This window comes from Corvus kubaryi, unplaced genomic scaffold (assembly GCF_017639235.1).
Source record: "Corvus kubaryi isolate FWS band 111438036 unplaced genomic scaffold, C.kubaryi_AGA036_p1.0 37300, whole genome shotgun sequence".
Classification (NCBI taxonomy): Eukaryota; Metazoa; Chordata; class Aves; order Passeriformes; family Corvidae; genus Corvus; species Corvus kubaryi.
In genome coordinates this window covers 13,651,357-13,674,843 of record NW_024581093.1, presented here as the reverse complement: position 1 = coordinate 13,674,843, position 23,487 = coordinate 13,651,357, and the positions used below count along the sequence as shown (strand labels likewise).

Sequence of the window (23,487 nt, the reverse complement as noted above, 5' to 3'; positions counted from 1 at the left end):
AACTTCATGAAACATAAAACAAGCTATTATATCCAGTGCACAACTAAAAATTAAGAAATCTTTCCCCCCAAATAATGAAAGGTATATACTGAAGAATAATGCACAACTCAAAGTCTCCTCTGAAAATGTATGCTTCTCTCAGAACCAGATTCCCAGCACAGGGACTGGTAATTTATGATCCACCAAAATACTCTGTTGAACAAAAAAGTAATACCTACACCATGCCTATGCAAATTACTAAGAATAAGTGACTCCAAGGACCAGTAAGAACAAAGCCCAAAACTCCTATCAAACATTATCTGAGGTTTGAAAAAGTCAAGACAAAGTGTATTTTTTTTTAAATGGGGATAAATTGGGATTTCTGTAACAATTGACTCATTTTGCCTGCTTTTATCTACGGATCTCAAAGAGCACTCCAAGTGTTAATTAAATTACAAAGCATTTTTGTGACAGGTAAATGGTATTATGCCCACTGGGGAACAGAGAGAACATTTATGTTTCATTACTGAAGTCACACAGTAATCCAGTGGCTAGCAATATAACCCAAGAACCGCCAGTTGCCACTTCTACTCATTGACTTGGTGGCCTCACAAGAGATAAAATTAGCCTTAAAAGCCAAAAATACTTTTCCTCTTGTGGCTTTCTATCTTTTAAGACTAGGCCAAGATTCTTTTATTTTATTTTATTCTTCTTCCTCTGCTTACTGGGAGGCCTTTCTTTCAGAGTCACACAAAAGAAACCACTTCCTAACCTACCCAAGTGTGTTAAGGATCACAGTACAGCAACAGGGGTAGGAGCTTAAACAAGGGCAGTGAACTGTAATGGTGCTCTTTAACAGCTTGAGCAGCTGCATCGGGGTCCTCCTCTCACCAGTCCTGCTCCCAGAGATGACACATCAGAGCCTCTGTCCCATCAGAATAAAGACGGACAGATGGGCAGATGAAATAATCCTTGGCTGGCCAATTCACTGACTTCCAACCCTACTTTACCAACGAAAGAGACAAAACTACCCTGAGGCGGCCGGTGCCTCGCACACTCGATACAAGAATCTCTCACTGAAAGGAACAATATCATAAACAATCAACCAGACCCTGAAAATGATTTAGACTATGGAGTCTGCAGTCTACTACATCTATTTTGAGTTGCATGTGAAGAAATGAGGGAGAAACATTTCACTGACCTTTCTGATCTTATCCCAAAAAAAGGAAGCCACCATTTTTCATTTGAGCTTGGTCCTGACTGGTAGAACTGCAGGATGCAGGAGCAATAAAGCAGTAACATATAATGCAATCTGCACAATACACAGTCCAACCTAAGGCATCTCTCATTCAAGACTAGTACAGCTCAGTTAGAGCTTTAAATAATTATATCTCCATTAGTAAACTGATTTTGGAGAGTAAAAGGCTTTTCTATTTTGTACATAACTATTTATTACTGAAAACAGGGAAGCATCTTTTGGAACTTTCTCTAAGCCTTTTGAATACAACGCTAAACCAAGATTTCAGGCTTTATTTTCCCCCTCATTTCTTGTTATGTCATGAAGAATCAGCTATGTGGAAGAGATGAGAATGTCTTTGATTTAAATGACCAAGACTTAAGATTGTCTTTACTGTGGCAGAAAATAAAGCTGCTGCATATATTTCCAGTGGCAGTATTATTGTTACATGGTATGACAATCATAATCTTTCTTTCTTTTCCTAAAAATATGTCTAAAGAACCACACAGTTTATATACTGCATTCAAAATATTTTTCTTCGTTTACATTGATTGCATATTTCAAATCATGTTACAGCTGTATCGCTTAGCCTAAATCAAATAAGGAATCCACATAAATGCATACACACACTTTGCTTGTTTTTAGACATTTCCAGTATTGACAAGATTAAAATATTTTTCTCATTCATTATTTATTGTGCTATGATGAAACAGTAAGAGTATGTATTTAACAAACATCACAAAGTAGAGTTAAAATGTGGACATGCTGTTTCATTTCGATTTTGCTGCGACAGTGTTAAGTATGTGACTCCCTGACTGCAGTAATGACATCTTGGGGTGATGAAGATTTAAGATGCTTTGCAAGGATGCAGTATTATCCCAACTCTTCAGCCATGCTGATTAGGAGCATTATCAAACAGATGAACCCAAGACTGGAAAGCGTGCAGTGGCTACAGCCCCTCCTGTTGCAGGGGACTGAGGGAATCAGTGCTCAGTGCAAAAGCAGCACCAAACCCCTCCACTGCATCGACCAGTGCCTAACTGGAAACACTGGAAGGCAGTCAGTCACACACACACCACTCCAACATTTCTACAAGCACCAGCATTTTTTGTCACCAAAAATGTGTCCTCTGGACAGTTTCTCTGCCTCTTGGGTGAACTTGGCAGTACCTGACAGCTGGAGTTTGGGGTCAAGCAATGCTGTATTTGAATGCATCTCAAGCACGGGGCAGATGCGTGTGGCTTTGGCTGTCGGGTGTATTTACCTTGGGTTGAAAACCACAGGCATAGCACTGCATGATCCCAGTTTCCAGCACACAGTTGGGCACCATTCTGCACGTTTCTACTGGCAAAAAAAAAAAGCAAGGGAGTGCCAAAGAGCAAGCACCACAGCAAAGCAACTGTAACCAAAACTGGTTCTGCTGGGCAGAGGAGCAGAGAGCTTGCCTTCTGCAGAATGTGGCAGTATCTGGGTTAGAATGTAGAAAAAGACACATTTCAGCCCAAATACTTATTCTTGCATACTACAATCTAAATATACCCCCTATGACAAATACAGCAGAATAATCAGAAGGTACTGAATGCTTAAAATGCACCCTTAACAAAGCAAAACAATGTAATGCGTATCTTCCTTTACGTGTCAAACAATTTGCCTAACAAATCATAATAATGCAGAATGATATAAAATTCACCCATCAAGCCCAAATGCATGCACGAAGATTACCATGGCAAAGAATTGTGAATTTCATTAAATATGTTAAAGGCAAAAAAAAAAAAATTCTGCTTTGAAAAATAGTAATCCTGTCTTTCAACAAAAATATTATAGGAAGCTATGAATTTGGTAGATCTGAATAGGATGTTGGTACATGTTTTACTAAGGTAATATAATGGCACACTATTATTAGATCACATTAATCATTACTGTGCCAAAGGCACTGACAGCACCACTGAAAAGGATTGAAAGGGCTGGTAATGGATATAAATTACCCATTGTGTGATAAAAGGATTTTTACTAAGAAGGTAAGAATAAAACAGCAAATTTCTAATATAACTGTTGTGTAAAAACCAAAATAAAAGTAATCCAGTCAGTAATATCCACAAAATCAGAAAGTAAGCACTTTTGAAACAAGATAAAGTCACAATAAAAACTGTATACAATGTAAAATTAATTTCATGCTGCATAATATTACTATCAATTTAAATAGTTTACATGATGACCTCTATGGTCAAGAGAAAGGTAAGCTTTGTTAATTAGAATTGAGTATGAGTTTCTGCATGCGTATTTTAAGTTTGTGGGCTTGAAATTTTTTCTTTTTTTTTTTTTAAGCACTTAATATCTTCATAACACCCCCCTGAAATTCAAGACATGTTGAGAGTTTTCTGTTTTGTGCATTAACATCACAACAAACAGCACATCCCTCAGATGGTTTTATTTGGATTCCAAATGCTATTACAAAATGAACCACGTCTTTGCTGAGCTATTTAACCATTTGATTGAAACCATTTGTATCACTAATTGTCCGGTCCTGTGCTCCTCCTTTACTCTGGCAAGTATTTCCTGATATTAGTGGGGATCAGTGGAGTGAATTGGTCAAACTACATCCTTATTTACAGCATTAAAAAATGCACGTATCTTTTCCAAAGCTGACGGAATTATTCTAGAATCAAGTCACTGTAATTCTTTTCAAGTCAATTGTCTAGAATAAAATCCAGTGGCTCACATTCAATTAGTAAGTTTTAAAAATTGTGAGCCATAGTCTTAAATGATATAAATTCATAAGTACAGACATCAATCCTGAAAACACTTACGTCTCTACTTAACTTTACTCACGTGAGTAATTCCATTAGCATCAGTAATTCAATACCTGCTTATGCATTTGCAGTACTGAAGCTTTAATATGCCTGGATATCCTCTCACATCAGCTATAAATCAGCACAATTCCTCTGAATCACAGAGTTTCTACTAATTCACAAGATATAAAAAGGAATAGACAACCCAGTATAACAATTAAAATAAAGAAATAACATAAGAATTTGATTTGGGAGCAGAAGCTATCAGAAATTTTGATTTAAGAATCAATTAATGCATGTGGAATGAATTATTGGTTATTTCCTAGGAAGGTAGACTTTTATTTCAAACTGAGGGCCAAATAACCCAATTCTGATTTCACACCTATTTCCACACCAATCTGATTTCTCAGATTTACAGGAGCTTTTCTTCTACTGCACTGGAATAGCTCAGAGGAAAATCACATATACAATGTAGTACACCCCTCCACCCACTGATTTTCATGGGTGTTCTTCTCATGCTAATATACAACAGAATATGGTTCTTAATAATATGCATGAGATGTTCTATTGAACTTACAGGAGGGGAAAAAAAAAAAAACAACCAAAAAATGATAAAATGAATTTAATCAGGAGTGTCATGTGTTTTCTTAAATCAGCAGTCTGATGATAAAGTAATAAATGATGATTCATCCCCAACACAATTATTACATATCAACTGCATAAAGATGAATGCTCATGATTTTACCAAGCAGACATTTTTCTTGAAAAAAATCTATTTGTAACTCACTACAACCTGAAAGAACTACAATAAAAAGTTTTGCAAGACATAGACATTATATTTTTGAAGATGTAAAAAAAATGTGAGAACATACTTAAAAATCTAATTTAGGTACCTCATTTTACATTTTTTTTTTTAAATGTGGAAAAACAAACCTAGACTCAGATCCAAAAGCAGAAGAAAACGTTACAAGAACAATATAAGTATTCTTACCAGTTATTCTTAAGCCAACGAATCTGTTCCCTGGATTAGGAAATTCTTAAAAGACACAGGATAGGAACTGAAGGTCACAACTGGAAAAATAAAACCTGTGAGAAATTTAATATGTCAAAACTCAGTGTTTGAATCAGACATTTACATTAAAATATTACAATGCTACCTCAAGCAGACAATCTACAGGACAGCAGAGAGCATTAAGAATTAGAGTATTAATGGGATTAACACCTTTTATTTTTTAGCTTTCATAATGTACATGTTTGGTGGTCATTTCATATTTGGAACTGAAAACTTCTTTCAGTTCTGGATTGTTTTGAGAGGGAAAACCTCCTCTCAAGATAATGATGAGGAACAGAATGAAATTCTTCTGATCCTTTCCCCTAGACAGTACAGCAAAAGAGGACAAAACAGGATAAAACAAAAGTTGCATAGCATACTCCAGAAACCCAGTTATTCTCTTTGACATTGATATTCTAATCTTTCAAACTGAGTAGAAAGAGAACAGCTACTAATTGTATTTTTACTTTTTTTTAATTCCATTTTATAACAGAAATAAGTCCTTTGTAGATGATCTCATCTAATAAACCCTACTTAAAAGAGATAAGAGCCAGCAGTAAAAGCCAAGCAGAATACTTCCAAGATATTTGTCAGAAGCGAATTTAGGGCCATTACATTAGTAAGCAAAGTAGAAACAAAAACAAAGGGCATTCTTAGAGCAAAATAAAGTTCACTCGACTGAAGCTATAATCTGAAGAATTTATGACTGAGAACTCTAACTATGCTTATTCCTATGAATGTCTAACAAATGAAATTAAAGGTCACTTCTAAATAATACACTTTGTACATCTACATCAACCAAACTCTTTCATACAGCAGGGTCTGAAACCCCAGTTCAAGCATCACGGCCTCAGGGCTTCACCTTACCAACACTGATTGCCCAGAGAAGCACTGACTGCTCTGAGAGCCACAGTGGCAGGATGTGGTAGTCAGTGTGGACAAAATTGCAGCCTTCATTTCTAGGTAATTAAGAGCTTGGCCATTTGAGTGCATTTGGTTTAAATCGGTCAGCACCAACAGGACCACACTGCTGCACAACACTGTTCGTTGGCTTGAAGGGTAAACAACAATTTCGAGAGCCCCTCTTGATGATGAAAACACTATGAAATAATTCAGAAAACACAAGTTCACTACTAAGCAGCACAGCCCTCCCTTAGTGCAAGACTGATACGACACTTCTTGTGTATCCTCTAAGATCTCTGCAGTCTCCACCTTGCCCGGATTACATCCAATGCAAGGTGCTACCGCAGTGTCTCACTCTGTCCAAGCCACCTCCTCTTTTCCCCTTTGGTTCTCCACCACACCAACCACAGCCTACTTACTGTGATGGTTCACCATAAGGCTTCCCAAATTCCACTGCTTCCCTCCTCGTTTGCAGACCGAACCGGTCTTTGCCACATGCTTCAAAACGTTTTCCAACTGATAATTCTGCCATACAACTTCTCTGACACAGGAGAATTACTCCAATTAAAGCTTCAAACCCCTCCTTTATAACCTGCATTTCTACAGCAAATCACCAATAATTCTTCAGTAATCACCTGGTTTGCCCTCCCCATTGTTCCTCATATGTAGGAAGATATTCTTCCCTGCTTTCTCCTCGTGCCCAGTTTTCTTTTGCCTGCCAGTTAGCTCTGGGTTTATATTTGAATTATGAGCCCTGAACAGCAAAGCCTGTCCTCCCATGAGACACTTTCCTGTTGAGCTGAATGGGTGGGGAGCAGGTACAAGGCATTACTCCAACCCAGCACCCCATATCCCATGGGTAAACCCAGCTACAGGAGAAGAAAACCATTGGGAAAGTCAAGCCAAGCACCTACAATGCTGACCATAGAGAATAAAAAAACCTTTTGTAACTGGTTAAAGAAAACTCCTGTCATCAGATTTGGTCTTCCTAAACATGAAATAGTATCTAGATAGAATTCAGATCCCATACCATTTTAGAATTTAAATAAGTGAATTTCAGTTACTATATTTGAACACATAGGAACAGCAAATTCCTGGACTGCTGCAGATAAACATAGGTCCCATCCAACATTTTCAGTTGCACAGTGTCTAAAAACAGTGACAGCTTGTTTGTCTGGAATTTCTGCTGTTGTTGATGTCTTAAAACCTCAAAGATATACCTATCTAGTATTTACTTGAAGCTCATTCAATGTAAGAAAGCCAAGAAACAGAAACAAAGATAATAAACTCTTAGGTTTCTAAAAGATGTTATCTCGCTAAACAGGTTCTTAGTACTCCTACACCAACATCATAGACCACATTTTTGCTATGCTATTACAAGGCTACTTGTGTTTAAAAAAAAATTCAGCTTTTACATACACGCTCATGACTTGCAAAATTCTAGGAATGATTCTCAAGGGGCTTTCGCTAAGATGCTTTATAAATTCTGATGACAGACAGAACACAGTAAGGCTTCATCTCTTAAAGTCCTGTACTGATTTGTTTGGAGGCTTCATGTCATTGATCAGCATGTCAATGTCGCTTGCAATCTGCTTCCCAGTTCATGACTGAGAGTGAACCCCTCAGGTTTAAAACCTTAAATGATTTAAGGTCTGTGATACATAACCTTACGAACAAATTGGGAAAATCTGTAGCTTTACACATTAAACTGTAACAGAAATGATTTAAAGCCTTATAAAAAGGTATTTTACTTACCTGTGCTAATATTATTCTAACACATTTGACACTGACTATGTAAAGCAGATATTTTAAAGGTACAGGCAGCAAGCTGCTCGGAAACAAATTAAGACAGTTCCACTTAGGTCAAATTGGGCCAGTTTACCAGTGTCTAATACACTCCCTGGCATTAAAAAATGGCACCATGAATCCTTACAGACCAATTTATTACAGTAAGCCTCCCACAGTAACACTACTATGCAGTTGCACATGGCTCAGTGAGTGATCCAGCACACCCCCAGAGAAGAAAAAACCCCAAAGATCTTCAAAAATAGTATGGTTTAAAAAAAAAAAAATACTGTTGCGACATAACTAAGGTATAATGGCACAATTTCTGTTCATTCTTAAAACATGCTTATGTAGCTCATTCCTTGAAATGAATCAGAGACACAAAAGGGAGAAAGTAATCACATCCCACTGATGAGCAGGAGCCAGAAGGAATTCTGCAGGTTACAGATGGAAATCTAATACACAGCAATGGAAAACAGAGGCTTGAGTATGGACTTACTCTGAACAACAGGACTTTTCCCCAAATGCTGAAACCAAAAGGCTTAATTGCATGGCTCTTAGCAGCACATCCCATTCCTGTTCAACTCAATGTTAAACCCCTGCTAATCTCAAGGGGACAAGGCTCAGGCCCTCTGTAAATGGCATACCCTTTCTGATGGAATGAGGTGTCATGTTTAAATAATTATTCCCTATCAGCTGCTTTTGGAAGGCCTCTTGAATTGCCATGGCATAGCTGCTCTCACCCTAGGCACATCAGAGATGCAGGGACAGAGATAGCAGGCAGGGAAAGAGGCTCAATGACAGGACAAAGTCAGCCCAGGAGCCGTGCAGGACAACCTTCCCAGGCCCCCGTGTGAGCACTGCATTCATCATAAATGTAGGATGGGACTGGCGGGGCCTGAAGGGTCCAGTTAGTGTCACTGGGAGTTACATGCATAAATGAAGAGAGATAAACAGTCCCTAAAGCAGGATGCTGGAATAAATCTCAGTATTTTTCCACTGTTCCCAAAAAACATGAGAGCTGACACCACTTTTCTCAGGCTGGGGCATGGTTTCCACCCAAGCCACCACAGCCTCCCCAGCCATGTACCAGTCCTCATTTACAGACCTTCCTCCCTGTGTGTGTGTGCCCTGCCCACGCACTCAGAGATCTCCAATACATAAAGCTGTCTGCCTACAAATACAAGATATTTAAAAACTCAAAGCTAACCATGACAGGATTTGTCCACATCTCCTGGCAAATCTGTGGTGTTTGATCCTTTACATCACCAAGATCACACAACAAACTATTGCTCTCATTTTTCCCTCCTGATATAAGTAAGCAAGAGACAGCAAAGAGAATGGACAGGAATGCGCATCTTTTTAACTCCTGGGGAGCCAAGCGGTTTGCAAAAATATTTTATCAGAGGCACAACTCACTTCAGCTCCTTAGGGTTTTTCTACTTTTTTGTGCTTCAGACATCCCAGTCTGCATTTATTTAGTGCTGCTTCTGCCTTGCAGTGGTTTTGGGCATTAACACCACGACTAACTTGTCCCTGTTAGGACTAGTCATTGGCTGCAAAATGAATCACTCCAGCGTGGTGCTGCTCCTGCCCTTCTTGCTCAGGCCTCATCCAAAGCCCTAAAAGTCAGGGGACATCATTTAACGTGGTGGTGGCTGGATCAGGCCCTGCTGCAGGCCAGTCCAGCACCATTGCTAGTGACACCTGTACCACTGCTGGTGACCATGGTATAGCTGTGCCTCTCCACTTTCCACTGTGGCCTGGGAAAGGGGTGGGATGCAGCCCCAGGGGCCACCTTGTGCCCTGGGAACATGCAGGCACACTTCCCCTGGAGTCCTCAGGAGCTCCACATGGCTGCAGCTGTGCTGTCCTCCAGTAATGACACACTGGGGGAGAACTTTGCCCACTGCTAAAGTGGGGTCTCCAGAGACAGAGGAGGAGAAGGAGGGAGCGGGAGCATCCCAGAGCATCAACCCTGCAGTAGTTCCTGCACATGCTCCAGTAGCTCTACAGCAGCTGCTGGACATGCCAGACCCCAAGGACAGTGTCTGCCACCTGGGATGGCCCAGGACCTGCACACAGCACCCCTGGAAAACACTCCAGGCCAGCTGGCACCCTTGGAATACCCCAGGTGGCTGCAGAGTAGCACCCACACCCCAAATCCCTGCTCCCTGACCCCAGGGAGCTGCGCTGAGGCTGTGCTGCCCACAAACATCCCAAGACCTGCCTTTTCTCTACCTGGGCTTCTTATCTTGGAAAGAGTTGTTTAAAATGCAAAAAAGTCAGGTCAGACAGCTGCCCACTGAGTTCCAATGCATGCGTTTAAAAAGGGCCAACTTACTTTCCACCTCTAAGAGAAATAACTTTGCTCAGAGGAAAATTGGATACCTGTGCTCAGTTCCTGTGAGTGTTCTGGATGCACAGGATGAACAGACATTTGTGGCAATCTGATTGAGAGAGTTGTAAGAAAACATTATGAATTTAAAGTAGTACAAAAAAAGGTTTCCATCACCTCCGTGCCTATACCATGACACATGCATCTTAATATATTACATAATAAAAAAGCCATGTTGTTCTCAACCAATCAAATTACGCTACTGTCTCTTTAATAAACAAATCCATGTGCACATTAACAGTGTTGAAAATTCAATTTAAACTCTTTGTCTGTTGCTGCTTACTCTAAAGATGGTCTTTCTTAAACAACAGAGCACCAAGGAGTCGTTAGGGCTCTCTCTTCATTACTTCAAAAAACCAATCATTAGACACCAGAGTATATACGTAATTAGAAAATCACTTCCTTTGCAATCCAAGCTAAGTAGTTTACATACTGTAATTACAGGGACAAAATCAATTTTTAATCATTTCACTGATTGGGCTCATCAGCTCTGTGGGAACATTGTAACCTGCTTGTTGTGCAAAAGCAACATCTGGGCTAAAACAATTACCCTTTGTTTGCTACAATATTCCTTAAATCTTTTTGCTTGCATAAAAAAATGAAAACACGAAGACAAGATATTTCGATGTCTTTTTGTCCTTGATCAACATATATCCTAAAGTACTACTTGCAATGAGAGTTTAATGTTCCTCAGAATTTACAGTTAAACAGTACACTTCCAAGGAATGTATTTTTTCAGGGAGATAAAAGTATCTGATTGTTTTAAAGAACCATTCAGCTGGCTAATTGTTCCATAGCTAACACATGGTATTCAAACAACCCACACATTACAAAAGCTCATCTGGATAATAATGGGCAACTATTATTGCAATGGTTTACACTTTTCTAATACAAATGAATGGATTTTATCAAAATTTGAAAAAAATCTAAGAAGCTGGGTATGTGTGAAAAATAGATGGTATGAATTGGCAAGGCAAGGCTAAGCATTTTGTTCTCTTAATAGGAAATGACCTCATTTACACTGGAGTAATAATTAGTACTGCTTCACTGACAGTTAAGAAAAAAAAGTTTCACAGTATAATAAGGCAGCATCTCCTTTGTTAAGATCTACATTGATTATTAACCCTTGCCAAGAAAACCCAAATTTAACTCTGCCCTATGTGTGCATGTGTTTTGGGTTTTTTCAGGCAGAAAGTAAGAGGAGGGAGGGAAAAAGAAAAAAAAAGAGATAGTATGAGCTAGAACTAAGGCAAGATCCCAACCTGCACCCACCAAAGCCAGCAGCTGCTGCATGGCTGGTATCAGAGCACACAGGATGGGATGTCAGGGCTTGTTAAGTGAGGATATTGATGTCTGAAATATTTAATAATAACTGTTAGAGAATACATTTGGTTTTGCCTGGACTGGGAAGCAAGCATGCATCAGGCTTGTTCTGTGCTTCAGATCCGGCCGTTCTGAGCACCAGATCCTGCTACCTGCTGTGGTCCCACAGGGATCCCCCAACAGAGGAGCAAACAATCACCTCCACTGTCACCACTTCTCCTCCTTGCCAGAGTTCCTAGTCCTGGGGACGTGCAGGAGGAGGGTCAGTCTGTGCTGGAGATGCAGAGGCTGCCCTGTGTCCCCCCACACCCAGCCTGTCCTGCCCTAGACCTTGGAGCACTCAGGGCCATGAGCTCTTCCCCTGGCCAGGTCTGGGGGAAGCTGCTGTGCCAGCAAATGGAGTGGGTGGGAGTCCTGCAGCTACCCAGAGATCAGGAGTACTACAGACAATGGCAGCCCCAGCTCCTCACACGTCCCTGTCAAAGGAACCCTGTTTCTGAATAATTTACGCAACATTTAGGTGAAAATATTTTGTATTTTATTCAGTAGATGCATTTTTTTTATAATGAGGCCCTCATTAAAACCAATATGTGTGTCATATTGTCAGGCAAATATATGTTAAAATGTCACTTTGAATATGAAACAATACATTTTTAGGGGCTTGACTCATTAAAGAAAAATATAAGCTAAAGAAAATTTCTCTGGGTAAGCCTTTAAGAGCTGGGCGGGAAATATTTTCCCGTCCTGCAAAAAGTTTGAGATTCTTTTTTTTTTTTTCCCCACCCACTGCATTTCAGAGAAAGCACAATCTTACAAAGGTTCCCATTAAAATAAAAGTTGCATAAACCAGCAGGATACCCCTGTCACTCTCCTTTCCCTCCACACCCACCGGGCAGCCAGGAGCACAGCAAAGGCAAGGCTCTGGACTGGCAGGTCTCACACCGGGCACCCACTCACAGCCTGCAGCCTCAGCCACTGTCCTTGGAGCTGTTCCTCTGCAGTAACATCATTCGGTAGCCACTGGCCAGGAAAAAATGCCTCTATGCCAAGCCACAGAAAGGCAGATGAGGGCTTCAGCCATGCCCTGAACAGCCCCTCGGAGAGCACAGGTCCTTCCCCCCCTTACCACATTTCAGGAAATTCAATCCAAATCCATCCCTTCCTGAATAAAAGTAGTCAAACTGACATGTTCCAATTCAAGCACTCTGTCAGAGAGCTGCCAGTCAAGACCAACCATAATCCAAATTCACTTGTGTTTAAGCAGACAAATCCAAATTTACTTGTGTTTAAGCAGACAAAACTCCTCTGAAGTGATCTGCATCTACATACTTAGCTTGCAGACACAAAGATGACAGAGGAACCAGTAAAAAGCTACAGATAAAACACAACTAAAAAAAGCAGAAGTATGCCCCTAACAGATCCACAATAATCATTGACATATCAACACTGACGAAGGCCACAATTATTTTCTTCCGCTGTCCAGATGTTGCAGAGGAATACAACAGCTGTGTTCGGGCAGCAGTGCCAGAGAAGGGCAGTGCAGGCCCGTCTCACCTGCCCTTCATTCTTCACCTTAATCCTTCCCTAACATGCGGGACAAGCCCTTTTGGTCAAGCCTAAGAGGAGCTACTGAGGGCAGCCCCTCCATCAAAACCAGCCCCCCCAAAAGCCTTCAAGACAGATTACTCCACTCTTAATAAAAGCATTATTTCAGGAGGACTGGCATCTGAAAGCTGCTTCCAAACAGGTAGAGCAGAACAATTTTCTAATGCATACACAAAGACCCAGGGCAGGACAAACCTGCAGGAGCAACCCAGCCTCAAAACATTCAGTAGGCCAGCTCTTCAGCCACTTAATAGAAAACAGTTATGTGAGAACCTTCAAAATGAACAACCTTGGATTTCTCCAGAGTCTTCCTAAGATCTGCAGGACTATTTCACTTCCCCTGACCTCTGCACTTCTATGGCTTATATGTGAAATTAATAACAAAAGTTAAAGGGTTTACAGGCCTAAGCTCACTACTTTTTAACTGCTGAAAAGATTTAAAAATTTTTTTCACTTGTGCTCATTTAGGGATAGGTGTTACCTGCAGGATTTTTGTATGGAACAGCAAGGGGAAAATCAACATCTCCAATCCTGGGGCATCTCAGAAGCACCTCTTTTGGGAACAGGTATGTGCCAAATGACAAAGACAGTTTTATTGTGTATTTAGTTCCCTGGGAGTGCCCCAAATTATAATCATAATCAAAATTTGTAGCAATTAAAAAAAAAAACCCAAAACAAACAAACAAAAAACCCCATACAATAATATGGTCAGATGTTAAGGGAGTGCTGGAGTGTAGAAGAGTTGTTAAGGTGTTGGGGCCTAATTGTCACCAGAAACAACAACTATCCACTCATACACAACTTAATTCTAGTTCTAGAAAACAATCATCAATTTACAGTTTTAAAGAGAAGAAAATATAAAATACTTATGAAATGATATCTTAGGAAAATGCATTTTTCATTCCTAACTATCTTGTTAGTGCATCAAATTACAAAACACCATCTGAAGCAGTTTTCACCACATCATATAAGAGGACATTTCATAAGTGTTACTGCTCTCATCACAGTCTAGTAGAGAAAGAAAGAGGGAGTTTGTTTATAGATTCTTTCTTGTTTGTTTTACATTTTCTATGTAGAAAAAAAATCCAATCACCCACAAAAAGATGTAGGTCAAATGTTCTCATCTCAAATCTTCCTTGATAAGTAGCGATTTAAGAAGTCTATATAAAAATGTGTTATTCCCTTTCAGCTCATAGGAAAAATGTTTCAGAAATAGCACATAAAAAAATATTCAATGTCACTAAAACTGGAATAGAAAATGTTTTATAGATTAACAAACATTGTAATGAATTTGCACAACCTTAACTGACTGTATACATAGCATAATGAAATGGTCTACATCCTTTCAAAGAAAAATTAGGTATTCCAGCACATAGCTTTAGAAAAGCATTGTTCAGAAAAACCTGCATTTTTTCCCAGCTACCATGTAATTTGTGAGATGCATTTTTAAATGATCTGCAACTGCAGCAGGCTTCATCAGTCAGATGATACAGATAGATAATTCACCAAACTGTCACATGATCTTCCATCAGTCTAAAAGATGTGAATATATTGCCACAAGCTTTGGGAATAATGGGTGCACCTGTTTACAGTGTCACCTCTGTTTGCTAATTGTCTCCTTGAGCTACATTTTACTTCTAATGCATTTATTTTTGACAGGCAGTGTCTATTTAGAAATCACATTACTTCAAGTGCAATTGTTCTTTTGTCTATCAAGTAAATGAAGTGTTGTTATACAGATTTCAGGTTCTGATTAGTGAAGTATCAGCACACCACAAAGGTCAATCAGTTATTTACCTGAGGTAATAGAAGTATGACAGGCCTCCTAGATATCCTCTAGATCATGGTATAGCTCATGTTAGTGTTAATATTTTTTATTTCAAACATCTATACATACACCTTAGTTTGCATGTATATATTACATAAATGTATTAAATGTTCTAAAACATACAGTATTGCACATTCCCTGAAGAACATAAGGACAGAAGCACTCAAGTGGAAAATATCAATGTCAATGCAAACGCAACTCTTCTTCCCCGGTATTTCAAGTTAAGCCAAGATAATGGTGATAACCAAGGTGTCAGTCTCACAAATATTTTGCAATTGTTTATGCACATAAGCTGTCACACCAAGAAAACTAATGCTTTAAAAATACATTTTCTTCACTGTGCTTCCTGCTTTTTATATAACAGTGAAGCAAAATTCAGTTAAGGTTACTTGCATTAGCTTCAACTAATAAGATGCCATAAGAAATTAAGACGAGCCACTTGAGGTCTAAGAAAGACCACAGGGGATTTTTATTCACACCCATACCCTCATGTCTACAATGTTATCAACATTCAGTTAAATAACATGTCTCAATAAGTACAAAACCATGCCTTTATGTATATATAGTCACATATTCAAGTAGAACTATAGTATCAAACAGGAAATTTTGAAAACCTAAATCAGCACATTGATCACAGCCACTTCACTGCATATATATTGATCCTATACACACACACACACACACAAAAAGACATTTTAACTGTTTATTACCAAGGTGGAAAATAGCACTACTGTAGTGAAAGCAGTGGCTTGTCAAAGCCTCATTATTTCTCTTGTCCCTCTGTCCAAGTTCCACAACCCACACTCAGCTCCGTCATGCAAAGATGAAGTAGAAGAGCAAAATAATTGTCCAAAACAAAGGCAAGGTCCAAAGCTGACAACTGCCCATCCTCACAAAGGTCTGGGCACAGCAATCCAAGGAGATTACCAGGGATTCCCAGCCACCATTGCTGTTTCACCAGATTGCCAAAAGAAAAGCAGACAAAAAGCCACGCATGCCTTAAGTCACATTCTAAATTGGCTCCCAGGAGCATTTCTACCTTGTTCACTAAAGCACAGGGTATGTTTTCTCAGTGTTTAGCATATGCTACATAACCTGAGCAGGACTTGTATTGTTCCAGTAGCTGTTTTTCTAAAGTATGTTCCCATCAGGACCATAATTACATGCAAAATGCTAGAGTTAGAGTCGTTCATAAAGTCTCTTTAAATTTTCTCTAACACTTTCTAGCAAGACTAAGGCACATCTTGAAACAGAATACAGAAGAACTCACAAATCTTGAGCACAGATGCAAACCAACGATAAAAGTTCAAATTACTCCAGGTAACTTTATGTATTCCACAACCCAAAATGCTATAGGGAAACGTCCCCTGATGTATTTTGAGGAGCAGTGCATTTTTCAGGTATTTCTGCAAGTGTAAGCACAAGTTCGATAGAGTTAATCATTCATTAGTATCTTATAGACCTGTATTTATGACTAAAGCTCCTGAAAATTTGAGTCTAAAGTTCTCAAACCACACTTCTCTTGCAGCTTCTAAGGTTAAAAATCACAAGTGCCATACACTTAGCAGCAGCAGGATTGAGCCTGGTGCCTGTAAAAGAGACAATGGACACAGAATTGCCATTTCCTTGCTAGCCCAATGTCTCTCTTTGGGAAGATGCATCTCCTACCATAGCCCAATGTTGCAGAAAAGAGATCATTTATGTGAAAAGTGTACAAATTTATTGAATAATTTTACACCTGCCCCAAGAATTGTTTTCTTTTGCACAACAGCAAGCAATCTTTAGGATATCATTTTGCATACAGAGAAGAGGATACTCCAGCAATAATGCTGGTTGCCTGAGACTAAATCCTGCCAAGCACTTCTTTTGCACATAAACAGTCTTCTTGAAATCAATGAGATTTCTTGAATGAGCTATTCACACAAGTAAAAGGATCAGGTCCTTAAACAGCAGAAAGTACAGACAACCATGTTAACATAAAGCATCAAACAGGAGGCGGTCTCAGCAGTGGACCAAAGTATAGTCACCTACCACACATGGTTAATGAGAAGTGACAGGTCAAATTCAGATAAAATGTAAAGAGGGGCACTTTCCTGCCTGGAACAAAACCTGTTACAGAGCTTTGCTTCGTGTCTAGTATCAGGTAGTAGCAATGCAATTAAATCATCATCCAATGAATTGCCAAAGCTTACCAGCATGATGATCACCAAAATAACACAACAAACACCCTAGAGACACAGAAAAAACACAACCATCTACCTTCCAATACCCACAACTAGACCACAGGAGACTGTTCAGCCCTGGAGACCAGAGGAGAGATGCAGCACAATGAAAAGGGATCCAGGATGTGAAATCATCCTGAGATTTTATGTACACATACCAGGGAGCTTTCCAAAAACACCGAGACGCTGCTTTCCTGATTACCCTGGCTTCCTCTCACTTCTAACACAGTTCACCTGCATACCTCCCGGACAGCAGCAACACTGGCATGAGGCATCCCACCCGTCACACCCCTTCTCCTCCCTTCTTCCCCCCCCTGCAAACACCTCACAGCACTGCTGAAGACCCAGCCAGCCTTTGACCCTGTTTTACTTCAACTTCTGAACCTCTACATAATTGACAATGGAAACATTTAATTCTGTTTCAGTCACTGCATTTCTCTTCTATTTAATATATATTTTAATACTGGAAGGAAGGGGGTGTGAGGACACAGCTCTTTCCAAGCAGAACTAATCCTCCTTTGAGGACAGGCGAGCCCCACACAGCTCTCGAATCCAAACGGCAAGAGGCTCTGGTTAGCTGGGGAGGCTGCACAACTCAGCAGGTTGTAAAACAAGGATAAACAACAAATTATAACTTAGTGGCAACTTCCGTTCTCCCCCTGCAGCCGGGATGTGCGAGACTGGCCACTGAGCGCGTGGGTAAGTGCGGGGAGCACATATGCGCCAGCAGAGTTTATAGTGAAGGAGGGGAGCACGTGGGTGGTAGCAATTTAAAAAGCAGCTGTGTGTATGTTTTTCCCAGTTAGACTGTGAAATCACAAATGGTGGAATCAGCACTGTAAGCTTAAAACCACGTTAACCCACTTGGCTGCATTTTATTGTTAACTTTGCATCTACATTTTTTCCTTATTTTTATAAAGAACACAGAAGGACTCCTCATCCCAACCACCTCCTTTTATTAATAAGGGGATAAAATGTCACTAAATATTTCTACTGTAGCACTAAAGGGGTGAAGAATTAGAAAGTATTATAAAACAGGACATTTGTGGCCAGAGCCTTTGGAACATTCATACTGTTACATATACTTTCACTAAGTAATCAGGAATGTATTGGTATTTTTAAATTATGTATCTCTAATAACACAAAAGTACTTAAGAACAGAAATAGACAGTAATGGAAAATGCAGTCAACTGTTGACAACATATAGAATTTCAGAAAATAATTTACAGAGAACAGCACAGCAGATGAGTCAAAATTTTCTCAAAAATATTTCTTGCCTCCGATAGTCCAATGTAATTCATTTTCTATCTCTGTTCATTAATCATTGTTAAAATTAGTGATCCATTTCTTCCACTCTGCCATCTGCACTCAGCTTCGTAACAAACATGACACCTTCCTGCATAATAAAACCTGACAACTACGAGGATGCATTTCCAAATAGCTTTCTGCATATTTGCACCTCTATAACTGATTCCGTTGTCAGACAAAAGTGGATTATTTAACCAGAGTTCTTTCTTTATCAATTCAGTACACAGACGTGTGCTTGTGAGGGAGTGCATGCATGTGTGTGTATAAAATGATCAAGTAAAAATCACTTAATTTGAATTAAAAACAAGATATACCAGTTATCTTTGAATTCTCACAGTAGGTAAAATTGATCTTATACCGGTATGTTAGTTTTAATCTTCTGCTATGAAGCTTAAGGATGTAACATTTGGATTGGCTTCATCTTGTAAAGTTTGCATACACTAGAATTATCCTGACACTCCAATTTCCTCCAAAAGAAAAAAAAAAATCATATCCAGCTCGGTTTTGTTTCCCAGCCTTTGATCACTGACAATTTCAAATAAATATTTTTAAGATAAGATGAAATATCCAAGCAATGAGAAGATATAAAAAAGTGCACAGATAAATAATTAAAATTCAGGATGTCATTTCCATCCTGTTCAGGCTAGCCTCTAATCTCCTGGTGACAGACAGGGGACCAGAGAACAGGGTTCAGTTCTTGGTCTCTTTCCATTCCATCAACAGATTTGGAAAGCCATGGCAGCAGGGCATCTGAGTGGTCCCTTAGTAAACGCTAATTACACTTAGATCCCACTGATTAACAGAAGCTGCAGTTCTCAGCACACTGAAAATCAGGCTAATGGTGGGAGCATTAGGCCATCCACATGCAAGTCAACGTGAACCTGTCCACCGACTGTGAGGAATCTGGTGCCCTGTTCACAGCTCGGTTTCATGAGCAGAACTGGTCAGCCATGAAAGCCTCCGTCCACTCCTGCTTCAAACCTGCTGGGCAGCAGGGAGGGGGCACTGAGGAACACAAAAATGCACACCAGAGTCATCTGGAGGCTAAAGCAGTTACCAAAATCTTTAAAATACTTTCAGTCAGACCTAGAAAGTATACTGACCTTTAACTGGAATTGAAAAAGAACCATCTTTTCCAACAGAGGATGTGATTGTTCCATAGTAACCTCAAACAACTGTGCCTACAACAAGGTCTGCAGGTGCCCCATAACTGCCGACAGAGTGACAAATAAAATACAACGTTCAAGATGGGAACTGTTCCTTTTCCATCAGTTTCCTCAGTGGTAAGTTTGGAGTTATGGGCACCACAATCACCCACAGCCACATACTTGTTTACCTGCAAGCCAGGTAAACCCATGGCCCCCGAGCATCCCCAGGCACAGCGCAGCTGCTGCACACACACCTGGCGAATGCACCTCCGAGGACACACCCAGGGCTTGGGAAGAGCACCAAGGGCTGACAGCACCAACTGGTAGATTGTGCTGTGTTCAAGAGACCATGCTCATTTTCCAGGTTTACCAGCTGACCTACTCACTAAATTTGGACAAGCTGTCCCCCTTCCCGATGTCCCCATTTCCCCCTTATTAAATGGGGATGCTGACACTTGCCTCCTTTGCAACCCATTGAAAAGAAAAGCTAAACGGCTTTCAACAGCATCACCCACTTCAACTCCTATAAGCAAACTGAATCAGTATAAATTAGTTAACACATCTTCTCTCAGTGCCCCAATTTTCAACTGTGCACTACCACTAGTATTATTCCTCTCTGATAAATTTGTGATAGAAGCTGTCAGTGGAGAAAAGATCTTCCACTGCTAACATAATAAAAAACATAAATGACAGACTTTTTACATTATACATTTGTATGTAATAAGAACATATATTGCAATGCTTCTTTTTGTAAAATATAAGGCAGAACTTGAGTACAAGTCCAAAGGGTCAAATCCAAATTGAAGCAACATCTTCAACATACACTGTGAGAAGCAGCAGAACATTTGAAGAACAAAGGACCCAGTTCTGCCTTCAGATGTATGCCTCTGCTTACACATGCACAACAGGCCCGAAGGAGACCCAAAGTTTCTGCAAAGATTATTTCAGAAAGCCAGATAATTATTATCTTGAAGGGAGATTAAAAAAAAAAGTAAATTGATCTATTTTTTGATACAAAACTGTCTAATACAACAGCAAATGTATGTCAATTTTTGGAAGAAAATCTGCATCTGACATGAAAGTGTCTGTTCAAAATTTAAACCAGATGTGACATAAAACAGCTGAAATCTAAATTTTGGGGAAAAAAAATCAAGATGCAGAAAAGATGTAGCAACTGACTTCTGCTGGATACTGCAAGGGTAAGAGAGCCCTCTTTTTAAAGCATTCAGATTGGAACCTTTTTAGGTACACAGAAACAGTTTAACTGGTTGGCATTACCTTTCTAAAATACATTTTATTTTGTGATCTAGGGTTTGTTGGTGGTTTTTGTTTTGTTTACTTATCTTTTTTAGTTTTCTCTCCATCTGGAAATTGGCTGTCTAGCCTATTTATGAATTTTCTGTATGTTCTTGTATAGAACTCAGTAAGCATTGGAGAACAACTACGAACTATTCCTTTTATTCTTCCCTTAAAAGAAAAAAAAAAAAAAATCAAACCAGCATTGTCTCTATAGCTGCCTCTTTTGCCTTTTAGTTTCCTTTTTTCTTCACATGTCTGCATACTGACACATTCAATTTCAGGTTATCAGCACATCTGAATTACAGAATACTGATGGGGATAGAGGGCAGGCCTCTCTGGACTGATTAGCATCATTTAAGAAAGCATTCACTTGCTTGCTTCATTGGCTGCAGGGATTCCATGATGGGTGGCCTTTTAGCATTAGAAGTCAATATGGAGCAATCTCATTTGAATTAAATATGGACAAAAGAAAAGATTTGATTGTGGTTATTCATAGCTAACCTTTTAATTTCATAAAGCTCTGAAATTTGGGATTTTGTAAGCCCTAAAACTTAAATATACTTAGTTTTTCATTTCTTTTCAACTCACTTCTCTTCTCCTCCTCCAGTTTTTATGTACTTTTTAATTTGTGCAAAACTTAAACCAGAAGGTTATTTCAAAAGAAATGTCTGGATGAATATTCAGGAAAACCTTTTAACCTAGTTAAACCTACACTGACTATAAAAGGAGGAATGCCTGATTCTAATCCGTAAATGTATGTAAATCCACACTGAAAAACATATTTGTCTCTATCAGACTCATACTTGTTTCTGAATGGACGATAAATGCAGCCAAGTATTTCATTAACACAAATAATTATGTATGGCCAGTCATTACGACCTTTGTTAACAAGAGCCTAAGTCCATGGAAAGGTTGCAGTGATTTAAAGTACAGCAACAAAATCTGATCACAGGGAAACAAATTTCTAGTCTTTCATTAAAGTAGAACTATTCTGTGCACCAACAAATAAAATAGAAATAGCAAGTTCCAACCAACCAATAAAAATCACAGAAATCTGTAACATCGAGCTACAGAAATAGTTGGGAGAAAATAAGTAAAGCTTGAGTTTTCCAAGAGATCAAAAGAAGTTAAGTGCAAAATTTGACTTCCAAATAGATGAAAGCACAAAAAGTGTAGCCAACCTCTCTGAATATCTGATCCCTCTGCACTTGAAGACAGTGGGAGTTTTGCCATTAACTTCAATGGAAGCAAAATCAGACATTGAGAAATGAAGTGGAAGTGGCTTTTGCTGAGCTGGGCTGAGTGCCATGATACAGGATAAGCTCAGCCTATGAGGAACAGAGGATAAATATCACACTACTCATAACACATGACTTGTCCCTTAGCTGCCTATCCCAACAGACTGGGCTTCAAGTTGAAATATATGGTTAACTCCAGTCCAGACAATTTCATAGATATCCTGATGAAGGAGAATAGTATGAGAAGTCCCTCAGTGGGTGTCTCATAGAAGAAGATTCCAGCAAATCATTCCTGTGTTGCAGACGTCACTGAATCTGAAATCAAGTCCTGCTTAACGCATTTCCATGGACCATGTTAAAGATTAAATCAACCCCTTAAAAAGAAGCACCAAAACACTACCTGCAATTAGAACTTCTAATTGTTTTATGGAAGTTAATCTTGGAACCAATCCAAAGTATTCACAGAATTACTCCTGAATTCCTAAATATTTTAGTTCATTCCTGCTGTTCTAATATAGAGCACCTAGAGGAAAGAGAGTGGAGGTAGGGAATATGTTTCCTGAGGAAACATATGCAGTCAACTTTTTCAAATTGTGTGATGTCACAGTAGCACTGAATAGTTTTTAAACTGAGCTTTTCCAAGTTTCCCACCAGACCCCAGTTTACCAAAAAATTACAATTTTTGGTTTTTTCCAAACCAACATCCCAGACCGCTGCACTCTCATGCAGCATTATATCAACAGTATCCTTAGCATGCATTCTGTCCATTTTCAAATGGAATAAGTCTAAATAAAGAAACAAAAGTGCTTGGGAGCACTTTCACTGCAGCATAAGCATTCTGAAAAGGCCCTTCACAAATGTTTCCAATATGCTTTATACTGCAACCCAATGTGCAACTTCTAAACTACACCAGCACAAGTAAGAAATTAGAAATGTTGAGGGCTATTGAACACTGAATTTTCACAGTGCATCTGCACAAAGTTATTTAGCACAGATGTTTCTGTAATTGTGATCCACTGGAAAAACTTAAAGTGTTCAATGGCCCTCACACTTCCACCTGCAGAGCAGTACTGGTCTAGTACAACTATGCTGAGCTGAAATGTATAAAAAGCAGCAGCAGAGGCTGGATCTGACTTTGTAAGGATTTTCACAAATAGTGTTATTCTGCTTTGTTTATGAAGGGGTGCCACGATTTTGGGTTTTTTCTTTTCGTTTACAAAAAGACCCACATATTAAAAAGGGGTGAAATAGATTTTACATGCCTGGCTTTGAACCTGGGAATCTCCCACAGTGCAACTAATTGCATTGCCAACAAGACACAGGAGTACACCCACAAGCAGCATAAAATGTAACTGTGAGGGGTGTGATGGTAAG

General features: G+C 39.4%; 1 protein-coding gene across 7 annotated transcripts in view; it reads right to left on the bottom strand.

The window, feature by feature from the left end:
* Positions 1-23,487, bottom strand: part of ZNF536 (zinc finger protein 536) — a 347,905-nt gene that overhangs the window by 284,914 nt on the left and 39,504 nt on the right. For 5 of the 7 annotated variants that reach the window (XM_042027599.1, XM_042027600.1, XM_042027602.1 and 2 more), the window contains exon 1: positions 4,997-5,123. The gene's annotated coding sequence lies outside the window, so the exon portion shown is untranslated. Of the gene's footprint in view, positions 1-4,996; positions 5,124-23,487 lie in introns of those variants that run through there. The other 2 variants (XM_042027598.1, XM_042027596.1) reach the window with 1 other exon arrangement.